We start from the raw sequence: 27581 nt of genomic DNA on the forward strand, positions 1-27581 counted from the left end.
ATGATTTCCTTCTTAAGAAAAATTGAAGAAGTATTAAATTATCAAATCATAATAATGCATTAAATTATCAAATCACCTTAGAAAGAAGTCAGTGCATGAAAATCTTTGACAGTGATTTTAAGGGGTTAATAATAATATTGGTAGGGAGTAATTTTCTTTAGGTAAATAAAGTTATTGTTTTTTTTTTTTTGACAAAAGATACTATTAACGAAAAACAGAATTACAACCTAATACTATCTAAAACAAGAAAACTTAAAAACCTACACACACTAAGAACTGTTACAGGAAGATCGAAGAGAATCAAACATTGAAATGGTCTTGCAACAAACCAATAGCTGCAGAGCCCAGACCACCATAAGAATCGAACCACGTCCAAAAAGTGGACCATGAGAAGCCAAATGAACCGAAGCAGTCGAGATGAACTAAAAGCGCAGATTACTAACATTGATGAGAGCCCGAGCTGACATGAAATGGTCTTGCAACAAACCAATAGCTGCAGAGCCCAGACCACCATAAGAACCGAACCACGTCCAAAAAGTGGACCACGAGAAGCCAAATGAACCGAAGCAGTCGAGATGAAATAAAGTTATTGTTGAGTAATTAGGTTTTGATGATTGTAAACTAATGATGATTATCTATCTAACGTGTTTGTTTAGTTGTGCATAGAAAGAACAAGTTATGCTTGGAACAGGGTACAAGGAACCTAAGTAATGACAGGTATATATGTAAGTGTAGGGAATAGTTTCAAGCCTTTAAAATCCCCCTAGCTTGAACCCCACTGTGATCATACACTAAAGTACGGTGGCGTCCAAAAGGGAAGAAGATAGAGCAAAAGAGTCGCCAACAAGTTTTTAAGGAACTTGTAAACCATTCACGAGGTGAAGGTTACACCCCTTAACGATCCAAGAGATCGTCAACTCCATAAGGTCATGAACCAAATAAGGGTCCAGGGATGAAGGTACAAATCCAACCTAAAAGAGATTGAACCTGCCCTAATAATAGGCCTCTACTTTATTCTGATCGTATTCATGTGCGCTTTCTGATTAACATGCAATCAATAGGATTAACCCTAAACCTGTTTAATCTATGTTGGTTGAATATTAATGCACAAATAAATCTATTATTGGCGATCACTTGGATTATAATCACAATTAACCCTAACAAGATTATTAATTATCTTATTAAGCGTGGTTGCAAGTACCAATTCCCTTTAACATGCAATAAAGGTGATCAAGCAATAACAATATATAATATGTGTCAAGCAACATAATAAATAATCATCATCAATCATAATCATAAATGTTAGAAAGAACATAGGAAGCATCATACTTTAAATCATACTTAATATTAAAAATACCCTAGACATGATACTAGGAATCATCAAAATAACAATTTAAGCATGATATCTACATCATGAAATCAATTAAACCATTAAATTACTTACTTGGATGCCTCGTACCTCTTTCTAATTACAAAATACACACGTTAGTAACTTCAAGGAAAATAATAATCAAAACAATTAAATTAAATAATTGAAAGAGAGATTTGGGACCAAACCCTCATAAATTAAAACCTTTCACGTCTAGGGCGAAGGCAACTTCGAATATGGCTAGGTGTATCTAGATCTTGTGAATGCGGAATTATTTATTTGAAAAGCAAGGTTAGTTTAGAAAGAATGAAAGTTGATGAATGAAGAGAGTTGGTGAACGATAGATGTAGATGATGAATGATGATGAATGAAAACGGAGTTTTTGATACGATATTTATAGAGAAAATCATCCAAAAAAGATAATTTATCAAAACAGAGTCTGAAGACCGAAAACCAACCTTGGCGTCAACCCTGGCTCATTGGCGCCAGGACCAGTGGCTAGCGCCAGGCGCCAATGCTGGCGTCTGGCGCCAATCCTGATTCCAGGCGCCAAGGCCTGGGGTTGGACGCCAAATTGGATTTCAACGCGTTTTCGAAAATCTGATAAATTTCCCGTACTGGAAGATAAAATAATATAATTTCAGTCGAAAATGCTATTTGATCCAATTAAAACTTTAAAGAGTCCTAATTAAATTAGGAATGAAAAGAATCTTCTAGAATGTTCTAGAAGACTAAAACCATTCCTAATTGCATTAGGAATGATAAATCATATTAGGCCCTCCCCTAGGTCATTGGGCCGTACTTAAAGCTCAAACCGGGCCCAGTTTAGTAAATTGGCCATAACTTCCTCAATATTCATCGGAATTGGGCTTATAATATATCGTTAGAAAGGTCTTTTCAAGCCCCATACAACTACACCACTATTGGACCCATATCATGGACCAACCAAACTGGATTGGCTGTTTTCTTAAAATAAAGTTTTCAAAAACAGGGAGAAGAGAAAAGAAATAAAACTTTCCGCAACACTAGACCTTTCCACACTTTCGTTTCATTCGATTATGATTCGACGTGAAAGGTACTCATCACTGGGTTTGGTTTTGGGGAGACACAAATGGGTGTCTACAGTAAGGAACTTGAGTAATATATGATAAGCAATAGAGGAACAAGAACAATGATAAGTGTTATGGTTGATAAGCATGATGATGGCTAAGGAACCATGAAGGTAACTATATAAATATGTGTTTGCATGCGTTAGCTTCATAAGGTAAGTATCCTATGCGTGCATATGTAGGTCATGTATGTGTAGGAGTCTTTTAATTTAGTTTAGTTTTCTTTATTGTTTTTATAAATGAAAAAACTAACCTTCTGAGTTACTTTGTTATCCTCAGAAGTTTGCTCAGTTTGTCATCATAAAAAAGGGGCAACTTGTTGACCCTTATGAGGTTTTGATGATGGTAGTTATGATTGAGCAAACTTCCATCTAATAAGGATTTTCTAGTGTTGTGATGTTTGCTGGGAGTTGAAGAAGGAACTGAAACAAAGGAACTTTAGAAGATCCATGAGGATACAAGTAAAATTAGAAGAAAGTTCCAAAAATGGAACTTCAAGGTGTTCCCTGACAGGAACATACCACGGGTTGTAATGACGTGGTTCTGGTGTAATGCTGGGGAAAAGGTGTTTCCTGACAGGAACATATCAACGGGCTGTAAGGACCTGGTTCCGGTGTAATGCTGGGGCAAACCCTAAAATCCAGAATATATCAAGACTATAGGATTCCAGAACAAGAGTTTTAGAGAAGCAACATGAAGACAGAAAAATAGAAGTATATTGCTCTAGGATTCATGTAAGTATGTTGGACATAAAAGTCGGTCTGGAACAAGTCTATATAGAACCAAGGTGAACTCCAAACAGTCAATGAAATTAGAGTGACTGACTTGTCAGGAACTCAGAGACTGTTAGATCAGAGTTCAGAAACCTAATAGGAACTTAAGTATGCACATCGTTAAAAGTCGGTTTTAATGATATATATATTTACCTTATACGTGCATATCTTTTAGGGATTTGGTTTTACTGAATAAAGATATTTATCTTATAATAAATCCCTTTTGGAAAAAGATAATTTTGTTTAAAAAGTATTTTTAAACAAAAAGATAAGATTGGAATAAAATATGATTTTATGTTAATTATATCTTATTATTCATAACAGATTTTATCCTTAACAAAAAGATATATTTTCGGAAAACTGATTTTTAGAAAATATCTTTTAAACGTATCTTTTCAGAAAATCTATCTTTTTCAAGATAAAATGAATAATTCGAGCGTACTATAAATATGCTCATATGTATTCATTCAAAGTTGAGGCTGACGAAATGTAGTGGTCGTGCTTAATGGTTTCATCCTTCACCACGAAGCTAAGTCAGTCCTCCTGGTCAAAGTTCCTATCAGGTTCTGGTTACAGTACGTCCAGTGAGTTCCAGACAGATCTCGAGTGTCCAACATATTAGTTTTATCTCTTTATTCATATACATGTATTTAGAGTTATTCGATGAGATCTTGTAATGGGAAAATGGGTTTGAGTGTTTTGGATTTTGGGGTGAGATTGTGAATTCTCTTAAATTCACGTTTGAGTGTATGAGTTTGAAATCTCTAAAATTCAAGTGGTAGCTGTGAGTGCACAGTGAATGAAAAGAACCTGAGAGGTGTCTTGGGTCAAGTGAAAGGAACCTGAGAGGTGTCTTGGGTCACCTAGGAAGTGTCCTGGGTAAAGGGAGAAAAGAGTCCTAGGAAGTGTCTTAGGTCTGGTAGGAGGTGTCCTATCATATAGGCAAGTGTCCGTGGTGGAACTTGCGAAGCAAAGGTCTGTGTAATAGGTTGTACTAGGAGAGTTGCCTATTATAGTGGAATTTGTTTATAAGTCCCAATAAGGCCGAGGTTTTACTTCCAGCTAGGCACTGGATGGTTTCCTCGTAAAACTTGTTGTGTTCTTTAAGTTCTGTTTATGTTTTGTTTTTAATTTCCGCATAAGTTTCACGATTGGAACCTACTATCATTCACCCCCCCCCCCTTCTCATAGTAGTTCATCTAAATTAGCAGTTACCCTCTTGCTTAGTTGATTTGACATGTAATGTTAATTTCTTATTCCTATAATGTGTCTATTAGTCGTACCATTTAATTTAATTGACAATTATGAAGAAACAAATTTCTTTTCTTTTTTCAAAAAAAAGAAATTAGTTCGCCTATGCAGATTGAATGCATGATTTTGTTTATGAATTCCGGTTAATTGGTTAATAATTATAGTGTTGAGGTGTCAGATTGGATTTATTATTTGTATGTAATATGTTTATATATACGAAGTTAATATATCGAGCAAAGCTTGGTGGAGTTTGAAACTTTGAACCCTTGTTTTCAAGTCACTTTATTTTTTGTCGGATTGCAGTATAATTAGAGTACGTTAAATTTATTTTTACAGCTATATGCGGAACTAATTATAAGTCTAAACTCTAAAGGCAAACTCTTTTTATATCAGCCACATATGAAGATATAGGTGTTATTCACAATTATAATATTGGACCAAATATCCTATATAAGAAACCTCTAGTATTGTTATATTGGGCACTCACCAATCAATTAAGCTCTCCATTACAATTTTCTAAACCCTCTTTTCCATAACCAAAAGCAGAAATATGAAGCAATCAATGAGGCCTTTTGCTGTCATTTGTCTAGTGCTCTTTCTTGTTTTGGCCACAGGTACCTAGAAATCTTCTTCCCTTTTTCAAATTTACATGAAGTCATTATTTTGAACTGTATGAAGTATCAAATAAAATTTAATGTATGCTTCACCTAAAAACAAGCAAAGAAAAAAATTAAATTGGCATCCTAATTATTATCTTTTATTTATCAAAGCATACTTAGTTTAATTAGTAATAGATAGATAATTGCTAGAATGCTAGTATATAGCATATACACCTTTTATCTTATTGTAAAAATGGAGATACATGATAAAGTTGTCTTTTCTATTATGTAGTCAATTACATACATAAATTTGACAAGTCTTGGAACATTATATTGAAGATTTTTATTTATTTTTTACTTTATTCGTCACTCAATTGTCAATTTTTTTTTGGGTTAAAAATGTATAGTCGATAAAATCTTGGGACCATAGTGGTCCCAAAAAATATTGGATCAAACTTTGTTTATGTTATATGGAGTACTGATTTATATTACCTTTACGTAATTACTAACAAATGAGTATCTAATTTTTTGTCCTCCTGAATAAATTAAAGAGATTGGAACAAGAGTAGCCGAAGCAAGAACATGTGGATCTCCAAGTCATAGGTTCAAGGGACTTTGTACTAGCAGCAGAAATTGTGAGAATACTTGCAACACTGAAGGATTTCCAGGAGGAGGATGCAAAGGCTTTCGTAGAAGATGCATTTGTAACGGGCCGTGCGTTTAATTAAGCTATAATCATGTGCTCATTATGTTAAATGTGATCTTCTTAAAAGGCTAATCCCAACCTTAACATGTTCTAGTTGAGGTGGATATGGATGGTTGTTGAATAATAAAGTTATTATTGCATGAATATGTTGTTACATGCAACATTGTGTATGTGTATTTTGTTGTACAACTTGTATGTAAGTGACTATTGTAGTATTTACCAATCACTATCAATGAGTTATTATGTACAAGTTGTACAACTGTACTAGATCTTTTAATTTTAAGATGTTCTATCATGTTATGTGTTTCATTGTGGTAATTTTAAATAATAATGTATCAATATTACTCGGTTCAATCACTATCAATGACTTATTATGTACAAGTTGTATAACTGTACTAGTTCTTTTTAAGATGTTATATTCATGTTATGTGTTTCATTGTGGTACTTTTTATAAAATAATGTAACGATTTTACCTGGTCCATCGATCAAATCCAAACTCTATCACAATGTTAACCTAAATCAATGAACTAGTGAATAATATAATAAAAGAAGATACATAATTTTAGTAGTCCACCCTCTATTCGATCTCTTAGAAAGGGAATTATTTGATAGACGGAGGAGGAAAGTTGATTCCATCCCAACCTATCCCTAATTCATTTGACTCGTGGTAGAAATCATAAAAGAGTATAGCATCCAACTAGTATCATTTGATCGTGAAGGGCCCAAAATGGCCTAATTAATTAACTTGAATGAGCCAAATAACACCATTACTACTGAGCACCATATATAGGCTATATTAAAATCTGACATGAAGGCATGATAGGACATATACCTCTAAATTAAATCAGCCGAATCTAATTGATCAAACAAGCCAAAAGATCCCTTACTATTGGATATTTAAGGAGAAATAGGTTTCAAATTGTCTATTAAAATTGACCATAACCTAGAAAAATTTTGAGAGCAAATTGAACAGTTCTGATACAAACCATGACGTTTAATACTCCATAGCTTTTTTCCATAGTCAATTTATAACTTATGTTTAGGATGATATGAATGATTGAGCTCCAAATTAAATGAGCAAAAAACTAAGGGATGGATTTTGTACCATCATCATACACATAATAATATGAGTGTGTAACACGTTTACACTCATTAGTCATTACTCCTTGTTTATAACATGCTTTTAAGTCCATGTTGAATCAGATAAAGGACATACTCATTTTCACACCTAAATCATACCCATATCCACTTCGATCAATTGGCTCAAGTGTGATGTACCCTTTTGAGTATTGACTCTTTTCATCCTTACTCTTTCAATTCAACCTCTCTTCCCCTTCCCACCTACATAATCACTATACCCAGCAACATTGTATTATATGTTCGATCATTTCAAAAGATTATTACATAAATTTAAAATTTATGTATTACATTAAGTGCACATAAAATTTATTTGTATATTATAAGGCGGAAGACATATTACTTTAGAATTACGTTTTAACATTTTAACACATCAACCAAAAATTCAAAAGTAATTCACATATACTTGTATAAATGTTTGCTGATGTACTGTATTATTATTCAAAAATATACATCTCATTCATCGATATAATGATGTAATTAATTATATTTATGATTAGATCCACCTCTAGGACCAAATTAAAGCAAAAATCAGTTGGTTTAGTGTAACATTATCTCTCATGGTCCAAATTGATGTTGATATATCAATTGATTGTCGGTGCAGTGGTGATTAAGAGTACAATAATGACTGTGTATTTAATCCCCTGCAACAATAATTGGAGATAAATGAAATTACCCATAATTGATCTGCAACCAAAGGATAAATCGAGTGAAAAAAAAAAAATATGAGGTTGATATTGGATATGGTACTTAGTAGATCTGAAAATTTAACAAAATCATAGGTAATGGGGCCTGCTAGATACTGAATTGATCGTAATAATGCGCGAATAGTAATGACTCGTGAAGCTCCCCAGGCATTAAGACAAATTTGTACCGTAGATGTGCAATAGCTGATATGTTACTTTTATCATCAACTCAACTTTTTAGGATATAAAGTCCCATTCTTTTTTAAAGTGCCATCAATTAATTAAGTTACAATGCCAAGTACTCATTTAAGTTCTTTTAATTACTGTAATAGATAGTCCACATTGGCTTGCTAACCTAATTTTCTTTTAGGTTTTGGATGATGATAAATTCTTCATGGATTTTAATTAATTGTAAACATCAGTATCATTCACTCCGTTTTTGGTTAAATGCAGCAGTTTAACTAATAATTTAGGCCCCATCAAAAAAAAAAAAAAAAAAAAAAAAAACTATTAATTTAGACATTTCCAAAAATTAATTATCATCAAAGGGTTATTCATTTGCATTTTATTTAATCAAAGGCTATGTTCTCATCAAGTCATCAACAAAATACACGGCGTTTGCATTTGGTACAAGAAAATAAAATAAAAATTTTGTACGTTTGCATTTTTGAAAATCGGATTATTACATGTATAGTTTGATCATAAACAAAAATTTTTGTATACATCCGATGTACAATAATATTACTATACGTCGAAATAACTATTATCAAATTTAGGGTAATTTTTAGACTTTTTAAATAACTTTTATCAGTACAACATAAATAACTTTTACTAATATCATGGTAACTTATATATACTAACTTTTGATCATTATTTTAAGGTAAAGTTATAGCAGATGTACAATATTTTATTGTACATTTTTAAAAATGTTTGTCTCACCAGTATTGTATAGATAGAGTTAGAATGAAGTTATAAAAAATTGATTGGATAAGATCCATGTATGTACATTTTATAAATTTGAAAATGACTACTAAATTAAAGAATCACACTAGATTTTGAATTTTGTTCTTTTTCCCATATCTAGTTACCTGATTAAAATTCCTTAAAAAATGAAAAAATAAAGTTATCTAATTGACAACTAAGGAAGCTAAGTAAGGAGTAGGTGGGCAATGTTTTCTGTTGAATTGTATCATCACATGTAAGTGTCCCACATTAGTTGAAGAAGAGAGACTTAAACACTTTATAAAGTTAAGGGGCTACTCCTCCTATTACCATATGGTTTTGGGATGAAACCTCCTTACACTTGTGAAGTAAACTCTTTTTCTCTTGATTTGCGGGTGCGGCCCAGGCCTGCATTACATGGTATCAGAGCCAGGCCCACGGTTTGGGACCTTTAATGGCTTGAGTATATTGTCATGCCCATGGTTTGGGACCTTTAATGGCATTAAGTATTCTGGGCCAAGTTAAATTGGATCAAGTGATCCTTGTGTAACAGGACCTTACATGTGAGGGGGAGTGTTGAAGTGTATCATCACATGTAAGTGTCCCATATTGGTTGAAGAAGAGAGACTTAAACACTTTATAAAGTTAAGGGGCTATTTCTCCTATTGCCATATGGTTTTGGGATGGAACCTCCTTAGACTTGTGAAGTAAACTCTCTCTCTCTCTTGCTTTGCGGGTGCGGCCCAGGCCCGCATTTAACATTTTCTCTATATAAATGACTCTTTAGGCAGCCTTGAGTTATATCACAAAAACAAATTAAACTCTCTATAATTTTGTAAACACCTTTTCTCTTTTTTGCTCAACTTTGAAGCAGCTTGTATCAAACAATGAGGCCTTTTACTGCTGTTTTTCTCGTCCTCCTGCTTGTCTTTGCCGCAGGTACAACCATTTTAATTAACTTGGTATATATACGTAGTACATTTTACGAAAAATTACACTAAAGATTACAAATTACATATATAGTTTAAATGTTCAATGTGTTTTGAGACAATGAGGAGTAATATATTGGAATGTTACTGAGTATGTCGTTTGGTTTATAAGTACACATAATGCAAAACACTACTAGCATTAACGTTGGTAGTTCAAACGAGAAAATCCTAGTTAATCCCGATCTATGGCCAGTTGGACACGTTATAAAATGTTTAGTAACTTATTTGTATGTGTTGATATAATGTGTCAATAACTTCGCACTAATTTAAGTTTATGAATTATAATTCTCATATCTATAGTACGTGCTCACAAATTAAAAATGTAGCTCATTATATTACTTAGATAAGGTAATTTAAAAATTGTTCATAACTAATTTAAGATTAAACTTGGCCAGGGTACAATCTTGAGAGAAAACTAACGTATTTAATTTGCTACCTCGGATCGAGTGTCTTATCTTTATTTTATTTTTATTTTTTTGAAAAAAAAGGCTAATTAAAGATTTGTGTGTTTATTTAGAGATGGGACCAAGAGTAGCAGAAGCAAGAACATGTGAAACAGCAAGCCATAAGTTCAAAGGAGCATGTATAAGTAAAAGGAACTGCGAAAATGTCTGTCAAACTGAAGGATTTTCTGGTGGTGATTGTAAAGGCCTTCGTAGAAGATGCTTTTGCACTAAGCCCTGCGCTTAATTACCCTCTAACTATTGATTATTTTCGTGCTCCTTAATTATGTATCCTCAATGTATGGGGTCGGATTAAAAAAAAATTCGAAAATTGTTAATTGTATGTTTAATTGTTGCGAAAAATAATTTGTTTGTCGCATGTTGTATTGGGACTACTAGTATGTGCAATAAAATTGTACGTTTGTTGTGGTTAAAGTGGTAGTGTCATAATCGTATGTTAAACATGTTTATCAATCGTACGAGAATTTTATTTTTTAAAAAAAATGGTTTTTTTTGGATGATTAAGATTGATGGATCGGAATTTTTGTAAGATTAATAATTTTCTCGAATGATCAGATCAATTTAAAAATATCACTCCGTGTGAACTAGGTCATATATGTGAATGATATGGTGATGGTACCTGGTTGATGGAGGAGTTAAAATGAACACAACTACACAAGTGTAAATTATAGATGGATATTACATGATTTCTAATTCAATGTCATATCATTTTCTTTGAATTACTATGAATAATGACAAGCATGTTAGGGACACCTAACACTCATTAAATTGAGAAAGCTATCCTTAAAATGTGTGAATAATATATACCCCGTAAGTAGTTGTTTATGGTGGGCTCATAAAAAAATAATAGAGATGGATCTAGTATAAAGACGAACAATTATCTTAATGTATGATGTATCAATGTATATAGCACACAAATAACCAAGTAATGAAGACTTGGTTTAGTGAGAAATTGATATCCGTATCTCACAATCATGAGGTTATGCGATCAAATCCTACTAAATACACATTAGGGTAGATGATTCCCTTACCACCCCTTCCCCCCAACTTCCAAAGGGCTTGGCCCATTAACAGAGCGGAGTCATGGGGGGTAGGTGGAGGAGGCCCTATGCTCGTGGTCCAATGGGTGATTCATTATTCCACCCATTTGTTACCGCTCTAAAACCTAAAGTAACAAATACTCCTACCTTCCTGAAACATAAAATGATTTTTTTTCTTAGCTAAATCAAATAAATGAAAAGGTAATAGTTATATGATTTTTTTCTCCCCTCTTATTTGCGTCCTTTCCATTATGTTTCCATTGTTTTAATCAAACACCTCCTTAAGGTGGGGTATATATAGCCTTTATTGTTATTAGTATATATTTTTAAAGTTAAGATGAAAGACCATACTGAGCCGACACCTCTCACAAGCTTAGCCAATATAGCTTCGCAGGTCATCGCTTGAGAGTAGGGGGAACGTAAGGGGATCCTCTTACTCCCAAGCATTTTGTAGCTAGTGAGGCTCGAACTCGTGATCTCAAGCTCACAAAGGGACTTCCCCACCAACTCCACCAAGCGGTGCTTGGTAAAGCTTGGTGGGCATGCTCTATGGGTAGGAGCCAAGTCTGAAATCTTTGGACCACACGGTCCATAACACAAATACGCAATACCATACCTGGACCTGTTATAGGTTCTAAAACATTAGAAGCGATCTCCTAGAATTAGAAAGGATCCAAAAAGATTTTGCAACCTATTTACTACCCCTAACCCCCTATCCAGTATCCACTATGACTTCAAGAGCTTCCACGCTTACAAAACAATCAATTTGGGCTTCACTTGGTCAGAAGAAGTAGGCTCATACACAAGCCCATTAGTTTGTTCAATTTTTAATCCATGTCCTTGATTTACTCCGACGTATTATAGACTTATGGTTTTATGGAACTTTGATAGTTTGATGATAATCATGTATTTGGCTAAAGTGTATTTAGAGGTAAGTTTATAACATTGCCAAATAATTTTTGTACATAGTAATAACAAATTATTGTTTTTTTTTCAAATAATAATAATTAAATTGAAACAAATTGGGCCAAAAAATAATTGAAAGTTGAATCTAATCAAGGTCAGAAGTTAAGTTTGTAAGTTGAATCGAAATTTGATTGTAAAAAATAGTCGAATTAAAATTAAAACTTTGTCATATTATAGGGTCAGAGTTATACTATTTATAATCCGATCTGAATCTAACTTGTTGCCATTCCTACTCAGAAGTAATAGACATTTCTACTAGCATTCAACAAATTTAACAACCATTCTTTATTTAGAAAGATGTTAAATTGTTTTTTTTTTTTTTTTTTTTTTGCTACTCGTGATAAACAATTTTGGAGTTTTGGGAGGTAACTTAACTATTGTTGTGAGAGTGACAGTCCGCAGTCCCACTCCTTCACTTGGACAATTGAAAGTCCCTTAACGCTCAGCTGTAAACTTGTACTCCTAATGAATTGGACCACTATTACTTCGATCAGTCTATATGATCGGATCAGATCAACCAAGAGCCTCCCAAAGTCCTATGTTTTGGGCTTAACTGTGTCACTAAAATCAGGCTTGCCTTCTTAGTTCTATAATCTTGTTACATTTTAATTACAATGAGTGAATAAAAGATGGTTAATTGATAATTTATTCTTCGTATATTTTTTGTTATATTCATCTCATTTTAGTTCCAACACGGTAGAAAATTGTCTCTAGCTACTTAATTAGGTGCAGGCCCGTCCCTAAGGCAGGGCAATAGGTGCCATCGCCCGGGGCCCAACTGAAGAAGGCCCAAATTTACATTAAAGCCAGATTTATAAAAAAAAAAAAAAAAAAAAAAAAAAATCTTAATTAATGATACTACCTACGCATGCTTTTCTCCAGTTTTCCATATCATGTTCATCAGTTCATATTCCCAATTCCCAAATCTCAAGTTCTCAACTTCCAATTCCTATATTCATTCCTAATTAGTTTCCCAAAAATATTTTAATTGCAATTTTCCAACTCCCCTTCCTAAATAATCTCTTTTCAGCCAAATCCAATTGATCTTCTTCCCGTTTTTTTTTTTTTTTTTTTTTTTTTTTTTTTTTTTTTTTTTTTTTGTAATTTTCAACCACATTAATCTCCAAAAACAACTCTAATTCAATAATCAAACGGTCTTCTTCCTTGATTTTCAATGGAATTCGCCTCACATTATTCACCTATAAATAATCCCCCATCCAATTATTCTACATCTCAATTCAATTTTCTGATTTATTTTCTTACTCTTTGTTTTGATTTAAACACTTGTAATGGGTATTACGGTGGACGAATATCGGAAATTTGGAGATCGATTTTGCTATGCTCGAAAAATCTAAGTCCTTTAGGTAATGTCAATTTTTTGTTTTTAATTTTTGAATTTAAGATTTTGTACAGTAATTTATAATTGCAAATTTTTTTTTTGGTCTTGGGTAAAATTTAAATCAATTCTTTTGTGGGAATTGTTTTATTGTAGTTCATTGCTTGCGGATTTGGAGTCGGAACCTTGGACTTCAATTGTTCAAATTTGAGGCAGCCTTTTTGATTTTGCAATATAAGAACACACAAATCAGGTTCTATTGTTCTTTAATTCTTGTTAAAATTGTTATTTTATATTTTTGTAGAATACTATGTCACAAGAAAGACTTAACGGTCTAGCCATTTTATGTATTGAGAAAAATATGTTAGAGCATATTGATGTCGACACTATTATTGGTGATTTTGCATCTAGAAATGCTCGTAGACAATGTTTTGTATGATGATTAATAAATTTTAAGTTTACTGTTTTTTTTTCCTTTACTGTAAGTTTGCAATTTTTTTTTTTTTTTAGTCATTTAAAAAACAAAATTTATTTTTCATTTTTTTACTTCACTCGATAATAAGGGCCCCAAATTTTCATTTCGCCCATAGGCCACCAATAAGCTAGGAACGGGCCTGATTAGGTGATAGAGGATCCATGCAACATACTTCATGAGAGCTACATATGGATTATGGAGAATGAAATAAGAAATAAACTAATTGGACCTCGTCAAATAAGGAAATGTTCATACTGTTTTGAGATATAAAAAAAGAAAGTGATTGATTTAAATTGCGATAGAAGGGCGGGGTTTGGAAATTTTTAGGTTAAATCATGCATATAAATGTCATGTATTCAATCTAAGATATTGAGATTTGAGAGAATGTATTGAGACAATCTCACAGCTAAACTGATACAAAAGCAATATGTATGTAAAATTAACTTTACTTCATGTAGAAGTGTTAACAAGCCAAATCAAGGTCACGATACAGAAAACAATAATAACTTGTTTAGATTATAAATTTATACTTAACTTTAGGGCATGTTCTTTTCAGTTTATTTTAGTTCAGTTCAGCTCCAATCACTTTAGTTCAGTTCAAATCAGCTTCAATCACTTTAGTTCACTTAGTTCGGTTCAGCTCAGCTCAATTCAGTAAATCAAGACATAATCTTAATCACTTTTTTTACCCAGTAATATACTGAAGTGCCCCTCTCACAGGAGGAGTGTACCTAACTTAAGCATATACATGTATAAATAGACATGATCAGTGATTGACGCATGCTCTATCCCTGTGCAAAGCGACCTTCCCGAAAGTAAATTGAAAAAAAAACGTGTCAAGATATCATGTAATGGCATGTTACGTGTAGCTTGTTACACACATAGAGAGTATCAATGTTACATCTGTCAAAGATTTCTACTCATATAAAAGTAACCAATATAGTTTTGTGTTTACTTCATAATTAACCAATCAATTAATACTCTTAATCAAATTAAACCCTCTTTTGCTAGAGTTGGAAAGCTAAGTTTTCAAGGAATGAAGCCAATTGCAGCCTTTTTTCTTATTTTCTTGCTTGCCTTGACATTAGGTATAGCTTCTATTTCTCCCCTTATTAGTTTTGTTATGCAATGTTATAATGCTACACGCATGGTCTATGTTAAATTTATTGCACAACATTACTAGTCGGGCCGAGCTTGCATACATTGTATAAAGATTAGGCTCGTCTTTTCTCAAAACTGTAATCTTCTATACCCGAGTTGCAATATTTTCAATATTAAATTGAGGAATTGATCATAATGTGTCACCAAGTATTAATTCTAATTAGCTTAAATCACTTTGGCTGATGTCTGATTCACTATTAATTGTTGTAATTGTAATTTTTACTACCTCTTTAAGTATCCATACTATATACCAAAGTAATTTCTGAAGTTATTCTATAGTACACATGTCGTATTTACAATAAAAAATTTCCCGTTAAAAACTTTTTTATTTCCTTAAAAAAAATTATTTGTTAAAAATTGTTCCAAGAGTAGACATTAAATCAATTCAAATTTCACACCAAAAAAAAAAAAATAATAATAATAATTACATAAATCATTTCATTTGAAGTAACTTCATTTTAATTGACTTTTAATATTACAAGTTTTATAATTATGAGGGCAAAAACTAGTTAGGTTTATTTATTTTTTTCCCATTAAATAGTTTTGATGAATTTCTGTGATAATACTACCTCCGTTACATATTATTTGCAACGATTTGACATAAAGTAGAGAGGAAAAATGTCTAATCGTTGCACATAATATGCATGTAACGGAGGTAGTATATTGATTTTTAAATTTTTCCTCTTATTATTTGGTTAATACATGGTATGTGATTTGTAGAGGGGGTGGGTCCAAGAATGGCAGAAGGATTCTTGTTTAGAAAGAAATGCAGTGTTCCAAGTGTAAGGTACAAAGGGCCATGCGCAACTGACTCCGACTGTAACGCCGTTTGCAAATCGGAGGGAATGAAATCAGGAGATTGCCATGGCCTTCGCAGAAGCTGCCTTTGTTGTCGTCGTTAGGGTTCGACGACTGACGACTAAGTACTCTCTCCGTCCGAAATTAATAGTACGACTATCTATCTAGCTAGCTCCATGTACTAGCATTGCAACCATGTACTAGCATTGCAACTTTATGTATGTTTCACAACCAAAACAGTATCTTTTCTATGTAATTATCTTAAATCAATTCAATCTAAATAAAGCTCGAAATTCAAGTCAATGAAGCCCTTTGCAACCTTTGTTCTTGTTTGTATTCTTGTCTTGGCATTAGGTATTCGATCTTGTCTTTGTGATTTTAAGTGACCAGCTTATATTATTAAGTTTGTCAACATAATTCTCTTTGAATAACCTCAACATGGAAGTACTTTGAATAACCTCATACCCATCAATTCATCATTAATTATGCTTATTATAGCGTTTTCATGTAATAAGCTAATATGAACTTGTGTACTAGCATGGATATGAACCTGTCATTGCATGGATATGAACTTGTGTGACCTATGTAGATTTTCATATCTTTTGTAGCATAATCAACAAAATGGCTATAAAAAGCTAATTTTGTACTAGTATATTTCTATTTTTATTTTTATTTTGTTATTTAATTTTTTTTATTGAAAAGGTAAGAAGAAATATACATTAGAAAGTCGTCATTCTCAAAAGGGGAATTCTTAATGTGTGGAAAGAATTGAAGACAAATCGGAATTATTACAACCATCAATATCCCTACTATGAACTAGTATACTTTGTTACCGTAAATTAATGACAATTAAGAGGGGCCTTGGCCTCCCCTTGGCTCCGCCCTTGTTTGTACTAGTATACTTTGTTACCGTAAAAATGACTATGGATATCTATACAAACATAATTCTTTCCCTAAAAAAAAAATACAAACATAATTTTTTTTCTTTTCGAATGAGTCGCAAGGGCAATATAAATATATAAATAAAAGCAGCAGATTTGAACTTCAAGACCTCATTATTTTCTCTGTTTTTTCTTTAATTAATTTGTCATTTTATTTGCAATCTTGCTACTATTCAGAAGACAAAAAAATTTTCTAAATTACTTTTGATATATACAACATAACATAGTCATATTGCATTTTATTAATTGATTTATCTCAATAAATACTATGTTTATCAATGATCAATAGTTATGATTTTTTTTACTAACTAGCTAGCCCTGTAAGCACACGAGGCACGTGCTATTACTGATTTCTATTTATTTTTTAAACTTGCATTTTGTCCCGTGCAATGCACGGATTATTTATATGTATACAATATTAAAATTAAATAGTTTATAAAGGAGACAAATTAAAGGGGTGAAAATTAAATGTAATTGTAGAAGATATTAAGTTGAGGGAAAGTGAACCAAACAACATTCATACATGTCGTATTGAATTAAAGCTAGTTTTTTTTAAAAAAAAATGAGAAGGGGGATTAATTAAATAAAATGTTAAATGAGGTGACATATGGCATTGCATTGGTGAAAAATAAAGTGTACATGTGGCATGATGGGCATGATGGTTTGTTTTTTAAATATTAGGTATAGATATAGATTACAATTAAATATGTCTTCTACTTAGAAATAAAAATGTACAAGATTACAATTAAATACATCTTCTATTTAATACGAAGTACTAACTCAATAAAAAATACAAATTGGAATGGGAAGAAGGGGAAGGAGCCCTTCGAACCAGAAATCCGATACCAAAAAATATAATTCGAACAAGAAATTAGTTTCCAAATTCGAAGCAAAATAATCGAGCTTGAAATTCGATTCAGATTGTAAAAAAAAATATTAAATTGAGTATAGAGATTTAGAATATAGGATTTAGAAATTTAGGGATTTACAGTTTGATTGGCATAGATACCATGCCACGAAATAATTTCCGTAGATTGTATTAGAGTATGAGTAGTGTATATATACAAGAGATTAGGGCTCATGAATTAGGCCCGTTAACTATATAATCTACGCACTAAATATAGGCCCTAACAGATCCGCATAAATTAACAAAATAGGAAAATTAATTGTCTATGAAGGGGTCTATTTTTTTTCTTTTTTTTGACCGGTCTATGAAGGGGTCTATTTGTTTGTTTTTTGTCGTAAAGGCAATATAATCTACAACCCTATTAGTTTCTCAGTATCCAAATGTGTTTTTGACCAAAACAAATTGACTTTTACTTTACATGTCAATAATTATAACGATGTAAACGAGTCAAATCATATACTAGTGTATTCTTTATAGTGGAGTTAACCTAAATAATAAGCTAATAAGAAACACACGCAATGTAACATATAGGGTGTTTGGCAATTGGCTTTTTGTCCTGCTTTTGGCTTTTAAGTTTGGTCAAACAGCCAAAAAATATGTTTGGTAGTTGGCTTTTTGTTGGCTTTTAAGCTAGCTTTTCCGCCAAAAGCCAAAAGCTAATACGAGTAGCTTTTTCTATTGGCTTGTTGGCCCACTTTATCACTAATAAACAGCTAACAACCATTAATAATTTTACCAAATTAAACACTTTTGAAAACAGCCGGTTTAAACAATAACTTAAAAGGTCAACTCATACAGTTAACACTTCCAGCTAGTTCAACAAGCCAAGGAAACAAGCCAACAACCAATAGCCAACCGCCGATTGCCAAACAACCCCATAAGTTATTTATAAATTCTCCGTATGATTTATCTTTTTTGTTTTGAATCTCTATAATTAGAAATGTAAAATAGAAATGGAATTAATTAGTGATATATAAAGTATATTATTAACTGATTCTAGGCTTTAACCATAGCCAGGACTTAGGAGTTCAAATCTCATCCACCCTCTTTCAAGTGAAATATTTCACCCAGGGTATGTGAATAAGGGTTCATGATGCATCTAAATTTTAAACCCAAAGAGCTCTCATATGAGGGTGTATGATAGATAATATAAACTGATATTAGACTTTTAACCACCAATTCAATCAGCAGATAATAGCTGGACTCGAGACCAACCAACTCTGGCTTGTCCTTTGTTGAGAAATGAACATTTTCTAACTGAATATATTTTACCATAATTTTGTATTTCTCAATAATTAAATGTTCATTTTCATGCAGTATGATGTTCATTCTTATAAAATAAATGTTCATTTTCATATAGTATAATGTTCATTCATATAAAATAAATGTTCATTTTCATGCAATATGATGTTCATTCATATAAAATAAATGTTCATTTTCATGCAATATGATGTTCATTCTTATAAAATAAAAATATTCCTTTTCTCTTTTAATTAATACAAATTTTGTGTTTGTTCAGTTGTATAAAATGTTCGTTTTTATAGTAAAAGATGTTCAACTAACATTATCATTTTGTTCATTATTAAAAAAAAAAAAAAAAAAAAAGAAAAAAAAAAAAGCGTATTGTTGATTTATTTAACTGGTATTAAATTATATAATTCAGCAAATTGCAAGATATTCATTCAAGAGAATTGAACAAATCAGGCATTCATTTGAAGCTTAAAAAATTGTTGATGAATAAACAACAACACTATATGTTTATTTTCATTTACAACTGAAATGTTCAATTACATAATATTAGATATACCAAAAAAAAAAAAAAAAATCCAGTTACATAGTCCACAACTAGAAAAAATCCTAAATCACCCAAAAACCGTCGTAAATAACATTATTGACGGTTTTCCATCGAAAATGTGTCATCGAAAATTCCTTCGTCGGAAATGGTCCATTTTTCTAATGGAAAAACCATTGGATAGGTTATTTCCAACAGTTTTCAAAGGCCATCGGAGACCTCCGATGGCTGAAACCATCGTAGATTTCCGATGGAAAATCGTCGGAAAGTTCCTATGGTCGGCCAAGACATCGGAGCTTTTCGATGGCTTTTCCATCGGAAATCCCTTCGAACTCAAATAAAAATAATAATAAAAAAAACTAATTCCCAACCCAAAACCACCCCAGCAACCCCACTTCTGCCTAGTGCCCACGACCACCGCCCACCCTACTAAAAGAGCTCTTCATTTTACTTTTATATTATTGACAGGCTAAAGTCGTATCACCTAATCAAATTTAATTCTTAAATCCTCTAACTAATGTAGATAGGGAAGTAGGGTCGAATCTACAGAGAAACGAGTCTTTCTATTCCTAATTAATTAATATAATCTAGATTATAAAGTAACCAAAATATAATAATCGAAGGAAACTAAACTACTAAGAGTAAAAGTGGGAAAGAATAAAAGTAGGAGGAGAAACAATGAATAAAAGGCCTAGGGCATAGGTTCACCAATAAATAATATTGCAGGGTAAAACATAATAATCAATCATCAATGCATACATTAATCAGATCATAAAGGGTTTTCGCTACGTATTACAATTACACAATTAATTTACCGGTATTAAATCTCATATCTCGAATCTCGACTTAACCATTTATAAATTAACCTGCCTATTGAAACTAGACCTAAACATTAATTCTCATCTTTCGAATCTCGAATCAATATTGTTAAACTCATGCATAAAAGATCTGCGCAAATCTAGTCACAGAGCATTAAATCAATCAATAGGAAACTAATCTAGCATTGACAATTAACAACATTAAATTACCCCTTCATATTATTTATGGATCCCCACAAACCCTAGAAATAAAACTATTCACACATAATTAAAACTAAACTAATCAAAGCAATAACAAGACATAATCAAAGGAATAAAATAAATAACTAAGATTAAGGGAAGAGAAATTGTTACCAAAGAAATCTGGAATTAAGAATAGAGTTAAGAACAAAGTATATGAGAGAGAAACTAATCTAAAAGCTAAGTAGAGAGAGAAAATCTAAGAAAGAATTAAGAAAGAGTAAAAAGAAGATACTAAACTCACTTAACGGAAAAGTATTTATACTAAGTAAGAATCCTAAACTAAAACAAACTTAAACGACGTTAATCGTCTCTTAATAATAACACGCGCCCGATCAAGCGAGGCACCGCCCGATTGGGCGCGCCTTTTTCCTCTCAAGTATGAATCTCGCGCGCCGGCCGGGCGCGACTTCGGGCGCCATCCTTGCTTCCCTCGCCCGGCCGGGCGCGCCTCCGGGCGCCAGCCTCTTTGGCCGGGCGGCACTCTTGGGATACTATTTGGACTTCGATTGGGCTCCAATTCTTCGGGCCAATCTGGATTTCCTCTTCGGGTCTTAAATACTCGGTCCAAATGCCCCGGTATCACATATACCGAGCCCTTAATCACCGGTTCGATGACTCTAACCGGCCCTGGGCTATAGAAACTAGTCGTGCTTCTCCAATGCTCGTAATAGCTCCATAATATCTCGGGAAATGCTCCAAAAGTGCGAATCCCTGCAAAAGTCAACCAAATCTACGAAAACACTAGAAAACACCAATTAGTAATAAAAGTGGCTCTAAAGAGCCAAAAACACTACTAATTATGACCAAGGGACGGGGGTAAAATACTATATAAAATAGACACATCAATTATAAATGTTCAATTTTATATAGGAAAATTTGTCAAAAATAACACCACCTTTGGGCAGTCTTCCAAGAATAGAACGACCTTTGGATTATTCCAAAATAACACCATCTTTGATGCACATCCGCCAAAAATAGAACAAAAAACCTGTAACCTGTTTCACAGGTTATATTTGACATGTGTCCATGTGTGATTGGTTAGAAATAGTAATTTATTTTAACATTTTTTTAACTATAATGATTTTAAAAAACAAAACTTCAATTTTTTTTAAAAAAATTAAAACTAAAATAAACTAACTGAAATAAAAAAAAAAACCACCCTCACCGAAAGCCACCCCACCACGACCGCCGGCGGCCAGAGTTACTTACCCGACGCCGGCGGTACCCCGTCCTAACCATCCCCTCCCCTCAACCACCTTCTCCCACCCTAAAACCCCCCTCCCCCCCGAAAAACCTCATCTTCCCACCGTACCAGCAGTCGCCCAACCAAACCCATTTCCCATTTCGTCGCCACTCGCCAGCGGTCTCCTTCATCAGGAACCACCACCCCTCACTAGACCATCCCACCTGAAAGCTCCCTTCCTTGATCCCGATTTCAGCTCCCGGCCCACGAACCTCCACATCCACCACGAACTCCTCGGAAACCAACAAATTCACACCCATCACCTTCGAATCCGCCGTGAAATCACCGCCCTTCATCCCTATCACCGTGAAACGGTGCGCCCAGCTACTCTCGAAACCAAATCAAACACTAACCTCCGCCCAAAGAGAAAGCTTGAGTGAACGAAAAGGGGTGCTAGTAGGACGCCGAGAAAGGGGTCAGGGGGAGGCCTAACAATGGCGGGGAAGGGGTGAGATGACGTCGGCAGGGGTAGGGAGACTGGGTAGTGGAGGAGGATGGTGGTTGGGCCGGTGGGGTTGGGTAGGGGTTTTAATTAAGGTTTTATATTTTTATTTTTAAGGTTTTTTTTTTTAGATTTAATGTTTTTTTAAAAAAAAAAAATGACCACTGACAGTTTGACACGTGTCATAGGTAACCTATTAAACAGGTTACTAACAGGTCACGTTCTATTTACGGAAGATATGAATCAAAGGCGGTGTTATTTTGGAATAATCCAAAGGTCGTTCTATTCTTGGAAGACCGCCCAAAGGTGGTGTTATTTTTGACAAATTTTCCTTTTATATATTGCAATGTTCAATTACTAAATGTTTATTTTTTTTTATTTTTTTTTTTTTTTTGCAGGATCAGTCAGCTATGGCTGGTCTCGAGTCCAGCTAAAAATTTGCGCAATACAGTCTTTTGGTTGAATTGGTTCTCTAACTAGGGATGACAATGAGTCGGACTCGGAGCGGATTATGCTAAAACTGACTCCAATCCTATAGGAAGTCGGAGGCTAAATCTGACTCCGACTCCGACATTGAACTCCAATCCGACTTCAATATCCGGCGTACGACTCCGATTCAATCGACATTGAGGCTTTGCAACCCACAGTTGGCCACTACCACCACGATCCACACCCAAATCCACGATCCATTAGAGTCGGAGTCAGATAATTCGTTGGACTCGGATCCGGCCATCACCACCACGATCCACACCCAAATCCACTATCCATTAGAGTCGGAGTCGGATAATCCGTTGGACTTGGACATTTGTCGGATTCAAATTTTTTTTGTAGGATTCGTTTCTGACCCTCCTCTTACTCGGAGTCGAATTATTTTAATAGAGTCAGACTCGAATTACTTTTTTCACGAACTCGAAGTGGACATTTTTCCTCGGATCATGGTGGAATATAGTCGGACCCAGAATGAATTGCCATCATTACCTCTAACAATTAGGGTCTGTTCTGATGCGATTATTTTTAGTTTCAATTCAATTCAGTTCAGCTGCTCTAATAAGTTCAGTTCAGTTCAGCTCCTAATTTCTTTCTCTTATAAAATATTCATTTCATTTCAACTTTAATAAGTTCAGTTCAGTCAGAACAGGCCCTTAGATTAGTAAATTTATTTCAAATGCTATATTTTGCAAATAGAAAACAATCATATATTGTTTAAATTATACATTGTACTCCGTACATATTTTAAACACATATACTTGTACTGTATAATTAGGCATCCTCATTTGCATAAAAAAAAAATTGTATAATAAGGCATGACCGATTGGCAGTATGATCTATTTCTATGCAAAGCCACCTCCCAAAATAAAAAAATGGAAAAAAAGACGTGTCAAAATATCATGTCATGGTATGTTACGTGTAACTTGTTGCACACATGGAGAGTACCAATGTTACATTTGTCAAGGATTCCTACTCATATAAAAGTAGACCTATAGTTTTATGTTTACTTCATAACCAAACTAATACTCTTAAGCTATTTTCTAAATCAAATAAAACTCTCTTTTGCTAAAATTTCAAGGGAAGTCAATAATGAAGCCATTTGCAGCCTTTGTTCTTATCTTCTTGCTTGCCTTGACCTTAGGTATAGCTTCCATTTCTCCCCTTATTAATTTTGTTATGTAATGTTATAATGCTACAAGCATATTCTATGTTAACTTTTGTATGCATTGCATAAAATGTGTATTTGTAGGATAAATTATACTCCCTTCATCCCTTATTTAGTGGTTTGTATTTCATTTTTAGGTAGTCAAAATTAATAGCCTATTTCTACTTGAAAGAGTATTTTTTGATAAAATTACCCTCTCTTTGATCATTTTATTTTACGTACTTTTGTCATCATTTTCAAAACCTTCTTCCTCCTTCTATTTAATAATTAATTTCACATCTTTTCTATCTTTTTATCTCGTTCTAATCTCACATACATATTTATAGTCTCGATCATTATTTTATAAAGAAATCTACAAATACGCCATTAAATAAGGGACGGAAGGAGTAAAATATAATATAATGTCACGAAGTATTAATTTTAGTTAGCTTGAATTATTTTAATTTCAATAATTTCCTCCAATTTTGTGGCTAATAAAAATGTGATTTGTAGAGGGTGTGGGGCCAAGAGTGGCAGAAGGATTCTTGGGAATTGGAAAGAAATGCAAAGTTCCAAGTACAACGAAAAAAGGGCTATGCGCAAGTGATTCCAACTGTGATGCCATTTGCAGGTCGGAGGGAATGAGAGCAGGAATTTGCCATGGTTTTCGCAGGAGATGCCTTTGCTGTCCTCGTTAGGATTCCGTCATCGACTATGATGACTTAAGTACTCTCTCCATCTCAAATTAATAGTCGCGTTTGAACTACCGTTCAAACTAACTAATGTAACAAGTAGTTAAATCGGACCGATGAAGTTAGGGAGTACGACTATCTATCAATCTATCTAGCTCCATGTACTAGCATGCAATTTGTTTAATCTTATATATTCTGGTCTGAATGAGTTGTTTTTCTAGCTAGTTTCTATTAAAGCGTTGTATTAGAGTTGTTTTTCTTGTAAAATTAAAGTGTGCATCATGAATGGAGCCATGTAGGCGTTACCTTTGAGTAATATATTTCCTACGAACTCATAGTTCCTTATATAAGTAATAACAGTCATACATTCAAAGGTCGATTGATCATGATCCTAACTTATAAACGAGTTGAATTAAGTATAAATTTGAGCGGACTATTTCATTCATCAGTATATTTGAAGCTATTACCAAATTTGGAGGACTAGTTGGAGTGGCTCCCTAATATTTAAGCTCAATTTAGTGTTTTTTTTTAGTATAATATAAATGTTAAATCGTCATTTATACAAAGGTTTAATGGGAACTTACATGCTATAATTCTATTGCAAGTGATGCCACTAGGCACTAGCTATGATTTTATGAAGATGCTGAAAAACATCACACATACCAAGCAACCCCCTTTTCTGAAAATCTGAAATCAAACTCAATGATATGGAGTATGTGTCTTGGGAAGTGTCCAACCGACTATTCTACAAAACATTCACCGTTCAAGTAATTAATGGACGCAGTTTTTTTAATTTTATTCTCTTAATTTCAGCTCAGTTCAGCTCTAATCAATTCACAGTTGTGTTCAGCTCCAATCAGGTTAATCAATTCACAGTTGTGTTCAGCTCCAATCAGGTAAAGACGAATAGGCTCTTAATTTTACGTGCTTATATTTTTTTTATAAGCTAAAGATGTATATTTTTTATACTAAAATTCGTTTGCATACTTTGGTAGTCAATATACAAGTCAAATCATTATTTTACAATGATCTTTGTATTTACTTTTTCCTATTTATAAATATGATCTCATATGTATCCGCATATATATGCTTTAATTTTGTAGTTGATATACTTCTACTTAAAAATACAACATACAATAGCTTTTGTATTAAAAGTTAGGCATTGGTTAATCATGAATTCATGATTAATATAATCTACCCAAATAAGTGTGCGAGCTAAAGTGGATCACAATACAAGGTTTTTTTTTTTTGGGCACTAGGGAAGAAACATAAAGATTTTGATGTATAACAAATTCCATTTATCACTCAACTAATTAACAAAATAATTGGAATGGCTGATTATTTTTTATTTTTTATTTTTAGATAATTAGGTGATTATGGTCAAGCAAGCAAGGTTGTTTGGCTTTTTGCTAATTCAATTAAAGAACAACTTGGAATTAGTGACAATAAACTTTAACCATTTTAAATAGTAAATGTTTTTTTTTTTTTTTTGAAATAAAATAGTAAATGTTAATGAATCTTATCAAAGATTTTAATTATTAAAGTCACAGATCATTGTATATGTAGATTTGATGCGGTATTAACAATTCGGTAACACAATTTTTCAAAGACACGCAAAATAAATCAAACATCAAAGGTATGTGATATACTAATAAGAAATAACTAACCTTTTATAACTTTTATTATCACCACGTATATAACACCATAAATTATGAGTACATAAATCATTTTTATAATATAATTCTATATATGTAGCTCGCTCCTAATAATATGCAACCTTTAAAACTACGTACCCGCCTATTGGGTAGCTACTTCAAACTTACTAATTAATAAAGTACCACGAGTAGTAGTAGACAAGTAGATAGAGTACTATTAATATTAATTAACATCATAATTTATTTAAAATATCACTAATATGTTCTAAAAATCCTAGAGCTAGATAAGATAATTACGACTAATCCATACTTAATTAGCATGAGCATGAGATGATGAAGTACGACTACCACTAATGCACTCTGCCTTAACAAGACCTTGAATAAGAGCATTCTCAATTTTCTCAAGGCCTGAGCAAAATTCTGCACTAAAAGAAATCTTGTGATTCTTAAATAATTGTTGAAGATCCTTCAAGGCAGCCTCATCATCGGCGGGTGGTGATCCGGGACCGGAACTTGGTGCACCAGGGAACGGAAAGATTGGGAACTTAGGGTGTGGGAAAGGGAAGCCAGGACCGGAACTTGGTGCACCAGGGAATGGGAACTTAAATCCGGGGCCAGGGTGTGGGAATGGAAATGATGGGAAGCCGGGACCGGAACTTGGTGCACCAGGATGTGGGAATGGAAATGAAGGGAAGCCGAGACCGGAACTTGGTGCACCAGGGAATGGGAACTTAAACCCGGGGCCAGGGTGTGGGAAAGGGAATCGAGGATGTGGGAAACCGAACCCAGACCGGCCAAACCCCCATTCCGGGTTTGCAGCTTGAGTCTGGGCAAATGTAGTTTTTGCTAGGAAGAGAGTAAGGAGAATAGCTACTAAGGTAATCTTCATATTTTTTTTTTTTTTGGATTGTGAGTTAGGGTTTTTTGTTTCTCTTTTGCTGTGATATGATGAGTGATATTTTGGAATGAAGGTTGAAGGGTATTTATAATGTTAATGAGGGTGATTAAGGTGAAGATTATCTCTTAAAACATTTTTTTTTTCTTTTACACCAAAATAAATTATCTTTTAGTTAGTTAGTTGAGAATGAGATATAGTCGAGGTTAGTTCCATTTGCAGAGTTTCGAGTGTATAGTGGATTAATATGGTACACATACATGCATATTATTTGTTTTGATGTAACTTTATCAATTTACTAATTAAGTACATACTTCAGTTTAAAACTGCTGTCATAAAAAAATTAAAAAATTAGAAAGTTGTGTGATAAGTTTATTGATTCATTTAATCGTATAATTGTACTTTTTATATTAATTTATAAACTTATTTATTTTTTTTACCCATATACTAGTTATCTTTTCTACGTTGTTATCAATGCATGTTATGTTTGGATCAACAAACACTATCATGATTAATTAG

At 33.2% G+C, this 27581-nt stretch overlaps 1 long non-coding RNA gene across 1 annotated transcript; it reads left to right on the plus strand.

Moving 5' to 3' along the window:
• Positions 1-13260: 13260 nt before the first annotated feature.
• On the plus strand, positions 13261-16104 carry LOC145589161 (uncharacterized). The gene is made up of 3 exons (XR_014101635.1): positions 13261-13395; positions 13524-14930; positions 15724-16104. It is a non-coding gene; the product is annotated as an uncharacterized LOC145589161 (long non-coding RNA).
• Positions 16105-27581: the final 11477 nt, after the last annotated feature.

The sequence above is a fragment of the Chenopodium album genome, chromosome 2 (genome assembly GCF_948465745.1).
Source record: "Chenopodium album chromosome 2, dcCheAlbu1.1, whole genome shotgun sequence".
Classification (NCBI taxonomy): domain Eukaryota; kingdom Viridiplantae; phylum Streptophyta; class Magnoliopsida; order Caryophyllales; family Amaranthaceae; genus Chenopodium; species Chenopodium album.